The sequence below is a fragment of the Anser brachyrhynchus genome (assembly GCF_964034855.1).
Source record: "Anser brachyrhynchus genome assembly, chromosome: 3".
Lineage (NCBI taxonomy): Eukaryota > Metazoa > Chordata > Aves > Anseriformes > Anatidae > Anser > Anser brachyrhynchus.
The window spans coordinates 43076290-43091993 of record NC_137696.1 but is presented as its reverse complement, the minus strand read 5'-3'; the positions used below and the strand labels follow the sequence as shown (position 1 = coordinate 43091993).

At 38.5% G+C, this 15704-nt stretch overlaps 1 protein-coding gene across 19 annotated transcripts in view; it reads right to left on the bottom strand.

Annotated features, from left to right (window-relative positions):
* PLD5 (phospholipase D family member 5) overlaps positions 1-15704 on the bottom strand; it is a 175484-nt gene that overhangs the window by 148720 nt on the left and 11060 nt on the right. For 3 of the 19 annotated variants that reach the window (XM_080585171.1, XM_080585147.1, XM_080585173.1), the window contains exons 1-2: positions 1615-1677; positions 1422-1506 (exon numbers count right to left, since the gene is read on the bottom strand). The exons of 14 other annotated variants lie outside the window; for them this stretch is intronic. The gene's annotated coding sequence lies outside the window, so the exon portion shown is untranslated. Of the gene's footprint in view, positions 1-1421; positions 1678-15704 lie in introns of those variants that run through there. 2 more of the 19 variants (XM_080585149.1, XM_080585155.1) reach the window with 2 other exon arrangements.

Genomic DNA, 15704 nt, shown 5'->3' with positions numbered 1-15704 from the left:
ACTGGGAGGTAAGGTGCCAACCCCCTTTCTGGATCCCAACAAGTAGGGAACAAACACTTTCAAGACAGGTTACTTTATTAATACTACAGAAAAAAAGTGACAGCAATTTATAAAATGCTGTATCTCTTCTGACACTGGGAACCCCAAGGTGATAGAGCTTCAGATTAAATTCTGATCAGGGTATTGCACACTGCACTGATGCCATCCGTGCTGAGGCTGACCCATACACTTACATTCCTGTAGTGTCTTGCTTACAATGCAGATTCACCTGTCACTCACAGCAATCAAGTCTGGAATACGGACTTGCTGTTGAAGAGGACCTTGGCAGTTCCTAATATTCTTATCTCTTTAATAAGCTAACAGTTCCTGGGAACAGGTACATATAATATTTGCACACTGATTAAATGCATATCAAGTAACTAGCACTCATGCTTTACTCAAGATACATACACTTGTATTAGCTTATCATGTGGAGCACCCACTCCATGTGCAAGTCCTCTTGACCAACCACTACAATCCCAAATTAGGTTTGCTTCATGGAGTGATCCAGGAATATACAAACTAAACCCACAGATGTGTTTCAGAAGTGCAACTAATATTCAAAAACTGCTAATAGACATTCAGTCAACAGAACCAGACTAGAGCTATTCCTATCTAACCCTCCTGAATGTGTGCAGCACAGACACTCAGCCTTAGCACCAAATATTTTGCTCTGCAAATCTGCTTCTATTGCTCTGGAATATTTGTTGTTGTAGACACAGTCTGTGCAAGTGCCAGGGACAGCTGAAAACTGGGGCCAGGGTGTCTCATCTCACAGACACTTACAATAAAAAAGACAAGTTAAAAAATATAGTGGCTAGGACACCAAGCTGGGAGTCAGAGAACTAATTTCAATACAAGCCCAACAAACTACACAAGATAAATTGCCGTTCGGTGCTTTTATTTCAACTCCTTAGCCTTCACAACAAGACCTGTCTCTCACTGCATTTGGACGCTGCACAGCCCAACAGGCCCTAACACTGGTGGAGAACGCAAATAACTATTATTATACAGTATGCTCTTAAAAATATACAGGCAACCTCCAACTTTTTCTACATTCTCTCAGACAAGTAATTTAATTTCTGTGGGATTAGGAGACATCCATACTGTGTTCACAAAGTATGACTGAGTCACACAGAGAGCCCAGAACCTGACCAACTCGGACCCTATAATCCACGAAGCCAGTCCAAGTCTCTGAACGCTTATTTATGACGTAGCCCCATAGCCAAGTCTCTGCATGTTTATTGCTCCCAGAACTGCAATATTGACAGTAGATGCCTACATGGCTTCAAGGGTAGAGCGGGTTCACCATATATTGACGACTCAGTTTGAACCAAAACCACATTTTAAATTGGACAAAAAAAAACACAAAATGACCTCACCAGAATAAGCAGATGTGCCAATGCTATACTTCACATCTTCCAACCACGCATATCAAATATTATATAAAGTGGCTATTGCTGTCTCCTGAGACAATGGAGAAAAAGATAAAGATTCTTAGTGTGTAGATAAAATGAATTATCCAAAGCAGCTTTTTTAAATTCTCTTTCTATCCAGAAGACATGGTTTACATACTTTTCTGCATATGTTTGTAACATTATCCTTCGGACGTTTGTCACAGCAGGACCAAATCTGTAACAATGTAAACAACTGTTAAAGTCTGTATTGTACACACATATATTTTACATGCACTAAAAAAGGTATGAGAACAACTTAATTAGGGGAAGAAAAATGAAGATTGTAACCTGAAGTAATCTGAAGGTATTACTAAATGAGAAAATAATGGCAGTTTTTGTTTTAACCTGTATTTGTGCCTGTACACAAATAGAAATCAAATAGCTATTTCCTAAGGAAAACAAAGAAACAAAAAAAATGGAATAACAACATAAGTTGAAAACAAACCTTTCTGTAGCAGAAGTTCGATGAGTCGGAATAGAAAATAATGAGATATACTTCGTAAGCAAGGCATAGCTGTTACAATCTATCATCCTTAACAGTCAATCATTCTATGAACTACTGCATTCATACATTTTTTTAAACTAATCTGTACCTTAGACAAATGCAATTACTGATAAATAACTACATCTATATTTTACCAAAAAAAAAGATGCTTTTTGAGCACTTTACTGAAAAACGCTGGCACAATGACTCTGACATCTGAAAACCAGAAATAATGGAATTATCTGGCTGAAGATTAGGAGTGCAGTGATCACAATGGTATAGTAAATGTAGTCTGATTTATACCGTCCCTCACCTACTGCCTATTTGGCAGCACTCCAAATCTATAGGCACTGAAGTCATTGGGATCCCAGATGACAAGCAGTGCAGAGCCTCAACAGATTCTAAATCATCTGGTGAGCTCTAGATAGGTGGTAGGAAGAGACAGTAGGATGGCAGGACGATTAATCTTTGCCACTTTTTTTTTTTTTTTTTTTTAAATCGTGAACTTTCTTTCTTCAGCATGCACGCTCACAGAAGTGTTAAGGTACTTAAAACTATGAGCCCTACTTGCATCAAAATGTGTTTTTGATGGACAAAAGATAACATTCATTTTCTGCAAAAACATCATGTAATTATGTGATGTTTCTGGTTTACAGCCCTAAGTAAAGCATGACTGCCTGTTACTACAGTTTTTCTTTTCGCTAGAGGAAAAAAAAAGGGTACACTGTAAATATATGGTTACCCATTCATTTTTAAATTGAACAAACAAACAAAAAACACCCACACCCCAAACCTTCAAGTAACTGTAATACAATCTTACTATCCACTTATAAAAAAATGGTCTCAAAATTATGTCATGCTAACTAACAAGTCAAACCTTCTGCTGAATACACTCATAAATGAAGCACAGCCTAAAGCCCTCAAAACAAGGGCTTCACAGTAATCAGCACTGCATAAACCATCAGCATTTCTTCCTGCAGAGCTTAACACTGAGAATTTTAAGGCCTTGATCACAAGTTCATTGGAACCACTGAAGAATTTTCAATGGTTTTGGATTATGTCCCAGAGAAATAAACAGGCACGAGAAGACAGGAAGGTAAGACAAGTTAGCAGAAAAACACATTAACAGTGAGGGTAAGCTTACTTTCTGTTATGAAAAACAATTTGCACACCTGCTTTATTTCAAAATCCTAATGCAATTATACAGCAGGCTACATTTCTGTAGGAGAGGCCGCACTTTCTTTGAAGTGAAATTCTTTAACCTATTTCAAGATGGAACAGTAAAAACAAGCATTTTAAAAATAAAGTATTAATATCCCACATGGACTGGGTAAATTTGTAAACAAAGAATATTATTTAATTGCTTTTAAACAAACCATAATGAAAAAGACTAGCTAAAATAGTCATAATTCTGGAAAGTGAAAATGCAAGACAGTATAGTAAGCTCTATATATTTTCATACCAGCAGCCGCTATTTTCATTTTTTGTCCTGATGCTTAAAAAGAAACTTCATCTGCAGTTATGTGTTACACTTAAGTTACAGTTAAAACAGCCCAGGGGCATAAGCATGGATTATGCGACTCTTAATGACCTTCCAGTCCTGTTTTTCATGATTTACTTAAGAGAACGATGTATTTTGTGGGCATTCTTCCAGTGATCCAATTATGAAACATATACTGTTTTAAGAACTGATAGTGAGCATATGCAAGTATATATATACACTATCTTATTATACCATTTTTCTTTATCACATTGCCCAGCAAAGCAACCTTGGCGTTCTGAGAAAAAGTAGTATAAAATACACGTATTACATTTATTTTTGTGCCGTAATCTTTCACCACTGCAATAGCTATTAGTTAACAGGTGTCTGTGTCACATTGTTTGCATATGCAGGCTATAATTTCATGAAAATGGTATTTTATAAAGTTACATAGAAATGTAACCAAAGGTGTTAATAATTATCTGTCAAAGGCTGCCTGTTGGTTTAAATAATTACTCCAGTTACTTGTGAAAAATGAAATGAGGTGGTAATTTGTTTTTATAGATTTACTCAAGCATAAACATGGTTTTGTACTTGGTCTTTCACAGGCCTTGATGTGCTCAGCTCACTGAATATATTATTTAATACATACCATAAGCACAAGTCCCATTTTACATAGGAGGCAGAGAGGCACACGGAACCCATGGGCAGTGACTGCACCAGCCCCTCAGCACAGAGCCGGTCCGCTTCAGCACGCTCCCTGTTCTCACAGTGCCAGCTTTCTCAGGCTAGCAGACCGCTTTCCCTTCACTGTGTGCTGATAAGATAAATACTTCCCAACCCAGCAGAGCATCTTTGAGTTGTACATGAATGTTTTTAGGGGATGGAAGCAGCCAAATGACACAAGACTGAAATTCCCCACATAAGCTGGCCTCAAACTTACTACACAGATTTTTCATACATTAGTGTTAAAAATATCCTGCTCAGTGTAACAGTACACAGAAGCGTATGACAGCTATTGAATGAAATGAAGTATGCGTACTCCAGGTAAAAAAGCAGTTGACTTTGGGAAAGTTGGGAAGACAGCAACAGAGAGTAGGCTGGAGCATGATAAAAAGGATATCATTCCATAGATGAGGGGAAGAGTGGCTATTGTCTACCTCGACTTCAGTAAGGCTTTTGACCCTCATAGTGGTGTTGAGGTATGGGCTGGATGAATAGACAGGGAGGTGGACTGAAAACCAACTAAGGGCCAGGCCCAGAGGGTGGTGATCAGTGGCACAAAGCCTTGTTGGTGACCAGTAACTGGTGGTGTACCACAGGGGTCAATACTGGGTCCAGTCCTGCACCCAAGCTCCTGCACCCAAAGAACAACCCCATGCACCAGCAGATGCTGGGGCCACCCAGCTGGAAAGCAGCCTGGCAGAAAAGGACCTGCATGTCTTGGGGGACACCAAGTTGAACATGAGCCAGTAGTGTGCCCTTGCCACAAAGAAAGGTAATGTTATCCTGGGCTGCATTAGACAAAGTATAGCCAGCAGATTGAAGGAGGTGATTTTCCCCTGTACTCAGCACCGGTGAGGCCACATGTGGAGTACTGGGTGTAATTCTAGACTCCTCTGTACACGAGACACATGGACATATTGGAGAGAATCCAATGAAGGGCCACAAAGATGATTAAGAGACTGGAGCATGAGGCAGCGTGTATAAACTGGACCACAGGAGGCTCCATCTGAACACCAGGAAGCACTTCTGTCCTGTGCAGGTGACTGAGCAGTGTGAGGCTGTGGAGTCTCCCTCCTTGGAGATCTTCAAAAGCCAGGACATGGGCCTGGGCAGGCTGCTCTAAGGGCCCTGCTTGAGCAGGGGGGTTGGATGAGGTGCCCCTGCCAGCCTAATCACTTCTGTGATTCTGTGAAGGCACAGCAATGAGTTCACCTGCAGGAGCTCTTTTCCCAAACCTGCCTTGAGCTTCTTTCCTCCCCCAGCCCCAACGTTCTAGCTTTCCCTAATGCTGTTTTTCTTGTTCAGGTATTTCTGTGGAAAATGTCTAGCAAAAGTGAGTATATTTTACGCTGTATATTTTGAGTGCACAAGCTACGTACAAAGCTTTGACGATGTTTTGTTTTCCCCATATGGTTTTAAGATATAGAACAGTTCTGAGGTTAGCCTTTTTCCTCCCTCTCAAGTGCAAGAAAGAAAAATTACGATGCATCTGTTTTTTCAGTTTCTGGAGGATTCTATATCTTTTAAAAAACAGGATGAAATTGCTCTTAATAGTTACAGCCAACAGATCAGGCTGGCTGAACTTACCATTTTTCATTTCTACATAATCTTTTCCATTCAATACTATGAAGACGATACATCATGGAAGCATTTTTCAGAACATTCACTGTGGCAGCAGATTCATGTTTCTTAACATAATTATTTTATTCCACCGTCTCCAATAAGACCTTGCATTGTTTTTCCAATATTTGAGGATAAGTCCCCTAATTTGCTCTAAGCAGCTATGGCCACCCAGAATATACAAAGAACAAAAAAATGCTATAAAAGTTATTGCAATGTATGTGTCTTGTGTCTGTTTTAATAAGTGCACCGCATAGAGGAGCCAAATAAGCACTTTCTGTGGGAAATGAAGTGACGGGTCAGCAACATCAGGAATCTGTATTACTAATACAAGGTTAATCCAATAAGTCCAGTAACACATACATCTTGAAGTTTCACCCTTTCTTTGAATAAAGAATAGCTAAATTGGTATGTTAGGAGACTGAAGACGAAAAAAATCTGAAGATGAAGTCAAATTAAGGTTCTCTAAAGATTTTATTACTAATTGTTCAAATTAATACTGTCTTTCAAAACAAACAAACAAAAAACACAGGACTCAAGTGCTCTTGATCCCACGTTCTGCAAGAAAGCAAGGAGACATCTTCTAAATCCAAGAACAAGTTGGAGCCTTACCTAGGAAGCAGCAGGCTGGTCTATAGAAATAATCTAGTCTCATTGTTTTGGGCAATATTGTCTGTGTAATGCTTTTGAATTGGATGAATAGAATTTTACTTTCCGAAAGATAGCTGGATAATGGTTAATGCTGACATTCACACTAAACAAACTTACATATAATTTAAGCAATCTATAGTAATAGAAACAAATATAATTGTGTATTGCAATAGCCTGCAACCTTGGACCCCAGGCACCTACGCTGAAAGAGACAGAGACCTAGAAAGAATAAGAGGCCATTATGAAGCCAAATGCATTCCTCAAGACGCTATTTTGCTATATTTCAACCGACTCAAGAGTATAGCAGCCACTAAAAAAGGGAAGTTTCTGATCAGCTCCCCTCCCCTTCTCACATTCCTACTCTTTCCTCTACATTAAATTTGGCTCACTGTGCAGCAGCATTTCCAAATCAGCCCATTTATCTGAAAGAAAGTCAGTGATTCTGTTTGGGAGGACAGGTAATTCAGCAAGTTGATCAGCTCAGCCTCTGGCCACATGATTACAAGCAGCAAACAAGAAAAAGTGGCAGACTATATAACTCTGAAAGCTGGGGATTGTTTCTCAATATCAACCTGCCACTGGACTAGATGAGACATGCATAGAATTGCATATAAAGTTGTCATTGTACCATCTACTCTGAAAAGCTGATATGAAAAATCTTATATTACCTGAAGTATTCATATGGCTCACAACTTGTCTATAGGTAGGCTTTATCAGCTACGCTGGACACATCCTCACAACCCTTATAAAAAGCTGAGTAATGCTCTTAGCCCATTACATATGCAGTGATACCTACCCATTGCAGCAAGGGTATGACATCTTGCCCAAGGTCATATGGAAAACACAAAGCCTGATTTCACTTGATCTTTAAATCAAGTAGTAAGTCACTGTCCTGAGATCTCATTCCCTGCCTATGCCCTAAACACATCTTTAGGTTATGCCAACTTTTGGAGACCCAGTTTAGAAATCAAATATAAGCACAAAATGAAATTAAAATTTGACAGCATTTCCTTTGCTCAGCTCAGCTCTACCACTCTTTGAAAGAGTAGCCATTTTCCTGGAGCTGGGTAAACTTCGAGGAAATTAAGCCAAGCTAACTTTGCAACAGAAGAAACTTCTGGCAGATAAAGAAACAGTCAACATCTTGAGACTGAAAGTAGCACTGCTATTGTTAGATACTCTTATCTCTACTACAAAAAAAAAAAATAGCTTCAAGTACAGCCTAAAGTCTCTCCATCAGAGTAACAGACAAACTGCAGGCAGTTTATCTTGGAGTCAACCTGTGAAGGCAACAGCCAGATGCAGTAAAGGGCAGCTACAAGGGAGGTATTTACACCCACCTTCTTCTCTAGTACTAACCTGACTAACACGATTGCCTTCTGTGTGAGATGACTAGCTCTGTGCAAAAGAGGAGAGCAGACTACATTGCATATCTTGACAACAACAAGGTTTCTTGACCGTCTCCCATATAACCCTTACAGACAAATAGGTAAAATGTGCACTGGATAAGCAAAAACTATTTAATTTTCATAGTCTTGGCTTCAAATCCTCAGGAAAGTATTCCACTGTCAATGTAGTTTCTCTTTGCCAAGCAGTATAAAACCTGCTTGAATCTTTACACAAATCGATTGCAAATTTATCTGGAATAAAAAATGCAAAAAAAAAATTAAAAAACCACCTGCATCTCAGAATAAGTACATTAAAACAAATCAGGCAAGCCTGTTACATATCAAAATCAACATTAAAAAAAATATTTTTTACCTCTGTTTTTGGGTGACATCCACAGATACAGACATTTGGAGTGGGCTTTGTTTGTTTGTTTGCTTTAAAAAACTCACTTCAGGAATATTTGTGCAAGCGTACATTTGCAAAGGTGTTTGTCAAAGGTATTAGTATAGCAATCTAGAAATCACTGGTGTGACTTCCCTCCAAATAGCATTCATTTAAAAAAAAAAAGATGAAGAGACAGCATTATTCCTGTCCAGTTATACAGTGATTTGCAAATAAAAAAGAATTTAAAAACAATAAAAATTACCAATTTGTCAGCTCAAGTGAGGCTGCATTACAACTTTGACAAAATTCAATCACAATTAGAATACATCCAGCTTTTCAAAAGCAAGAGTGGCCCCTGTATTTAGACTAAACACCTTGTATTCGCTTTTGGGGTCTGCGTAGCTTCCATAATCCTTGCTTAAATCTAACAGAAGCTAGTTAAATGAGCCAATGACTCCACATGTTCCAGGCAGAAATTGTAGTCAGTAGTTCAAATATGCCTTAATTTATTACACTTAAAAAGTACAACAAAACCGCATAAACATTCTTGTACCTCCTGCTACCACATTTGGCCAGTTTGTGGATACTGATGACGGAGCTTTGTTTCAGCCAGAGCTTTCAGGTGAATCACTGTCCACTCTTTAAAGTGAATATGCCAAAAACAGAAAAAGCAAATACCAAAAACAATAACAAAAAAGAACACAAGCATATTTCTAATTACCAAATTCTAACCCAAAACTCAAAGCAGATGTGTGGGGAAAAAAAAATAAATAAATAAATTTAGGTCCTATCATATTTCAGGGCAGTTTCTTTCCTCAGATTTCACACTTCAGCCCGACAGCTTGCAAAGACTGAGTTGGGCAATCCCATGTTTTCCTCCCTGAAAACATGAGATTTTTTCATGTTTTAGGAGCTTCTATCTTTCTACCATCACCCTACTACAAACAGCTCCTCTGCTTCTTTCAGCCATCTTCCAGACTACATTTTTCTTCAAGCTCCCCCACTCCTCTTTCTCTTCTTGTCCCCACCTCTACCCTAAAAGCTTCTCCAGGCTTCATGGCTCAGTTGCTCTCAAAGCAAAGCAGCCAAGACAATATAATATGACTGCTTTCAGTCTGCTGCCAAGACTTTAAAGGCAAAAACAACTCAATGCCTGGTAAACAAGCAATAAATACAAATAAACAAACCAATCAGTTACGGTACGAATCTCACCAGCCAAAAGCATACACATATATATACACTTAATTAAAGTTAATTAAGTAGAGCTAAAACAACCTACTATATAGCCAATATAACTCACAACAGAGAGCCTGCTATCAGTGGTTATGTTGGTTTTAAATTACATAATCATCATGTTGTCTCTAACTAGACATACAATTGTTATCTGGAATGATATTTTGGGAAGGTGTTTCAGTCATGATGGCCATAATCAAGTGCCCATCAGTAGCTGGTTCCTCATCATGCTATTCCGCTCGAGTTGGAACTCCTGTGCTCAGAGCCTGAAGAAATTAGCCAGATGTTATCAAAAATTAATGATGTCCAGAAATATACTGAGAACACTGAATACCAAACAGACTCATAAAGTGAATAAACAAAGCAACAACTATTCGTAAAATTTCTTATGAAAAATGTTCAACTGCTAACTATTGAAAAAAACAAACATTTTAAAAATCACAAATAGCTGGTGGGGAAAGACTTCTCAAAAAAGAAATCATAGAAAGCAATGGCTCATCTACAGTCCAAACATGAAGGAATCTTGGTGTCTTTCAAAAATTCTACCACCACCACAACCCTTACATAAAGAATGTATTTAAAAACAACAAGACAACACGCACACAAATCCACAATATACAGTGGTAACCTAAGAGCAAAACCACGAAAATTTAAAAGACTTCAGGTGTTTCTTATGCATTCTGGCTTGTAAATCAGAAAGTATTAATACACAGTGCTGCTCCCATAACAAGAGCACTTCTATACCTGCTTCAAACTCCTCCCTAGATCAGAGAAAATCCCATTTGTTACCTGCACAACCTAACTTCAGAAGACGCACTCTTATCTATTTCTGAAAAATAAAAAGCTCGTAATCTCTTTGGAGACAGATTCCATAATACCGAGAAACAGCTTTCTCATTCCTTTCAAGGCACAATGGTACAGCTGCTTGTATTCCTGCATAATGAAGACATCCAAGTGCTCATTTAATTTAAGGAGGAGATTCTGAAAGAACTCACTGTTGGTTGGCATGACAGTGACACTGGTGGCAAAGACTTAGTGTAATCATTGCCTTTCAAATTATTAGATCTATAGACAGCCTTAGCGAGGTTGTCACATAATTCAAACCTTCCATTTTCATTGTAAATTCAGGGTTTTCAGAAGTACATACTCCAGATTTATAAGCTTACATCACTTTAGATCTTCAGAAAGTGTTATCCTGCCAGTACAGAAGTTAGATATAAACCTTCGAAGAGAACACGATTCTGCAAATCCTAAGCATATTGCACTCTTCATACCTTCTCTGGGAGTTCCACATACAAGACCCACCACAGGACGGAGCATGCTGTGGATTAGGAAATAGGGCTGTGGATTTGCCAGAGGAATTCAGGAGGATTAGGCAGTGGGGCTTGGACTAGGGAATTAAATAAAAATCAAGCACTGTGGAAGAACTGATGAGACAAAATTATAGAAAAACCAAAGGTCTTGGTTTGGGTAGGTAAATCCACTCTTGGAGAAGTAAAAAGGGAAGCAGCTGTGCAGCGTGACAGATTTTTAAAACTGGATAAGCAGCAACAATTACTTAAAGCCAGACAGAATGCCTGGAATAGCCGCAACACAGACAAGCTTCACAAATTAAAAAAGTATATATTTTTTTAAAGAATTTAAATTTCCAGAAGTCTGAGGTTTAACTGTCATGTGGTTGCAGAAAGAAACTGATTTAGGCTAACACACATTGAGACCATGTGCCACACAGCCAGAGAGCACAGGCTGGCACGTTCCAGCTTTCTGCAGGAGTTGGATGCAACCAAACAACGAGAACAAAACTCAGAACAATACGGCATAAAATGGGATAAAGCAACACAAAAGACTAGGTGCTATCTGCCTGCCACATGTCCAAGAGGGAATTGAGAGCAAACTCTGCAGAGACAACAGCTTACATTGACAAAGGAAATTGCATTGTTTAAAAGGGTAGCATTTTCAAAAACACTTAAATGATTGTTTCTTGCTATACCCAAAGGAATTGCTGTTGTTATTCAAACAATAAATCATACCCACTATAAGAGCCTGAAAGAGCATTTGGTGTATCGATGATCTTTTTATGCTTATAGCATCCCAAATAGGCACCAGCCTTCAGCATCGCACATTTGGTGTAAGTCTCATTCTACAAATATATCACTCCAAACAAAGTTTAAAATTGAAAATCATTTTTAAATTGTTGGACTTTCATTCACTGATGTTCTTTTATGTTTGCTTAAGTCATTCATTTTTAGATTGTGTTTCCTTCGAATCACCTTATCAGCTGTACCAACCACAGTGACTGTAATCTCTATTCACGTAACGTAAAGATGCATCTTCTTGGGGATTTAAAAATCACAGATACAATAGAGGAAGCACAGGAAATACTTCATCACGTTGTTTTTAGCAGCACTTAGGCACAGGACTGTATGCTTGACTGCAAATGACTTTTTACCTAGCAAACAGAAGTTGACTGTTCACAAAACACGCTGATTTTCCATGAAGAAGAGATACATGGATAAATAGCACAGTTTAGCAATACTTTAAACTACGACTGAAGCCATCTCTAAATGATGGGAAGGATAAGCTTGCTATCCTACCAGAATTTACCATTATGTATCCTGTTGAAAAACTAGGTAAACTGCTTTTTCTGTAAGTCATCAAAAGATCACAAAGGTCAGTAAAAGTTCAATGAATGCTAATAATGAAGGCACGCCAGACACACTATACTACAGGCCATAAACCAGTTTCTTAATTTAGGAAGAAGTTACTTGACATGCTGGTTTAGACAAAGAAAGGAACAAGCATGATGGCTACGCCAGCCAAGCCATTTGCTGAAAACCTTTGAAGCACTGTATTCCAGAAGATAACAGTGAACGAGCACCACAGGGTCACAAAAGCACATCAACTTCCATTTATAAAGGCAGAAAATGACAACCCATCATACTGCACAGGCACGCAGGGCTGTTCAGGTACTAGGGTAAACCTATAGATCTTCAACCCTACCTTATTCCATTCTACTCATCTTCCCAACCCAATTATATCGTCACTGCCCATGAAGTGGCTCACCACAGGCCAGCTTCTGCCAGCAGCCACAAGAAAACCATGGGAAAGATGCTATTGCAGAATTTCTATAGGTTCTCTGTTCACTTTTGTGTGTGTGTGCGCGCGCGTTTGCGTGTGTGTGTTCCACAAATAAAACTTTCTAGATGATCATGGATCTTCCCCAGATAAAAAAAACACGTGGAAGTAGCAGAACTTGACAAGAGTCTTCATCTTTGTGGTAGCTACCAGTTACATCTACAAACATTCCTCTATTTGCTTACCTCATTCATTTTCCAGAAGACAGGGTTTTTTAATTATCATTAAAGCAGGTGCATATTTCCACATAAATAAGCACAAAACAGATGATTCCTGCTATCATTAAATTGAGATCATATTTCAGTTTAGATTTGTGTGTGTTTTTGTTTGTTTGTTTTAAGCATGATGGGCATTTTTTCACCCACACTTTCCCATTAGAAACAGAAGCATTGTAATGGGGAGCACAGATATCATTTCACAAGTAGCCTTGTTTTTCTTAGTCTTCCTTAGGTATTCATTCATTATTCTTTGCAGCCAATTGAAAGTTTTAAATGCACCCAACTTCCTTCTGTACTCCCCATTAACAAACACCTTAAGGAGGACTTGGATCAAGTTGCCCACCATTTATCTCATTTTTTGCACACTCACATAGATCTTACAGTTTCCTACATGCCATCTGTTGTATTAGGATCCCTCCTGTCCTTTTCATAGCCTGTCAAGGATTTTCCCATGTGCTAACAGCAAAGTGTTTTATATAAGGTATCCAGCAACTAGCCTGACAATGCAGAGAGTTAAGGCTCAAGAAGAGATGAGGACTCGGAGACAGACTTTTCCTTTATCTACCTTGCATACAATTGGACTTCCATTTTTTGCCCTAAACCCATGACAGCTGAGCTGATCCATAGTCTTCTCTCAAGGAGCTGATATGCAACTGAAATTTGTAGCAGCAAAGTCAGTGGATACTTTGCGGTGTCTTTAGAAGAAAATCAATAAGAATTGCACAAACAGCACTGAGAAGTAGGGCTCAAATCACTGCCACCTGTAACATAGTTCAGTAGGTAGCCTCAGCTGAAGTACTACCTGCCTGAAGTTTGTTCAGTCCATATAATATATATACCCTTACCAAAAAAAACTCCTGCCTAGAAAGGGATCAGACATGGAACTTAATGGGCAGCAGCAGTTTCTGTAACACTAAAAGCGCTATGTGGCTGGAAGTGCCAATGACATTACCAACTCTTACTTTTCCACATTTCAAAACAAATGCACATCTTCTCATTATGATAGGCTTTTTATGGTATACTAACATTTACAGAACTGTTAGAGTATAACCACAAGTAAATACGCCTTTAGTGTGGTAACAACAGGATCATGAAAGTTAAACTGGTGACTGATAGTCTTACAACCAGTCACTGCCAAAGTCCCCTGCCCAGCACTGCTCTACGTTTGGTTCTGCTCCAAACAGTTTAAAATGCCTTGGGGAAATCCAGCCATCTAATTTATCAGAATGGCAGGAATTATCTGAGTCACTATTTGCTTTATTAGTAGCAATTCTCAAATACATTAGCTCTTTTTTATTCCATTAAACATTTTATTACAACTGTAAATAGTGAAATACAAATAGCAACAAAAAATAAAATAGGGTGACTACTATTTATAAGCAGCAACAACTATATAAATTGTAAAACAAGCTGCTGATTATGTTGACATCATGTAGTCAGAAATAGAACTAGCAAAGCTTTTTGAAATTCTTGGTTTTAATAAGAAAAATAAGATGCACGACTGTATTCACCTATGAACACCACATGTAGAGAACTTGAAGAACAGGTAAATTTGTGTCTGTCTTCAAAGCATGAGCCAATGAAGCACTGTTAAAAATACCACAGATATTTCTCTGTCTAGGACAAGATATTGCCTATACAGCCAAGTTATGCAATGCACTGATCAAAACAAAATAACCTAAATCCCTTTAAAAATATCCATATCCTATGTATTTATAAAAGTGAAAGAATTCCGAGGAGCGAGCAAACAAACAAAAATCAGACGAAGTTTTGATAGATAAACATCCAAAAAACTGGAATAGGTTTGTAAACTAATAAAAATTAATGTCAGATTAAATTAATTTGCTTCAGTTGTAGGGTATAATGAATGATACTAGGGTATCATTCATTACTTCTCTTTCTCCTCCTGAACCTGAGGTTCTAACTCCTTGCACAGATTTTGTCACTTTTGCCTGAGTGGCCCCGTTGTCCACCAAGGTACAGTATGGTAGCCATATAGTCACAGTAAACCCACTCTGTAGGTTACTTTCAGAGAACAGCAGGCTAACTTGCTTCCTTTATAGCACCTAAATCTGGTGAATCTGTGTGTGCCTGAGTTCTCAGTAAATGGCTCAACTGCATCCCCAACAGCTAAGGTAACACCTAGGCATGCATTCACTTCATTATTCAAAGTGAATAATGGTTTCCATCCTGGAAACCTGGGCATACAGTGTCAAAAGCAAACAGCAGCACAGGTCCCTGATTTGGCTGAGTAGAAGATAGATTCTAGCATACACCTGCCGGCTAGTCTAGATATATCCCCAAGTATTCTCCTATTCTACTTCTCAAGATCAGAAGAGGATAGATTTCAAACAACTTGATTATCTGGTCAGATTACACATTGGTGACACTCCTCTAATGACTGTAGACTGGAGAATTGCTATTATTTTTTCTCTCTAACAGCTGTTATTTAGTAATGCAAAATGTAGTGACGCAAAGGTTTAAAAAAAAAGCATCTGAGTCTCATATTTTAAGAAACCTCCTTTCAGAATCTGAAATGACAGAATACAGAGTTTAGGAGCATGTATTGACCTTCCATGACATTAACAGAGTACCTGATTCATCACCACCACCACCCAGAAACTATGTAAAAGACCTGGGGATCAGTCTTTAAATAATGTTACATAGGTAAGCAGGGAAAGAAGTGGGTAGTCCTCCATAAGCATGTCCCTCAGGAAAAGGCTCCATCAGGAGAGACAAATCTAGGGAATCTATTGCTAACGCTGGTATTTCTGTATTGGGAATAATCAAGAATATGACTTGCCATCTTGAATGGGAACAAAGCCGAGTTTGTCATTGGCATGAGCTGGTGTGTTGTTTCTGTCTTTGGATAGTCTGGGAAAAGATTA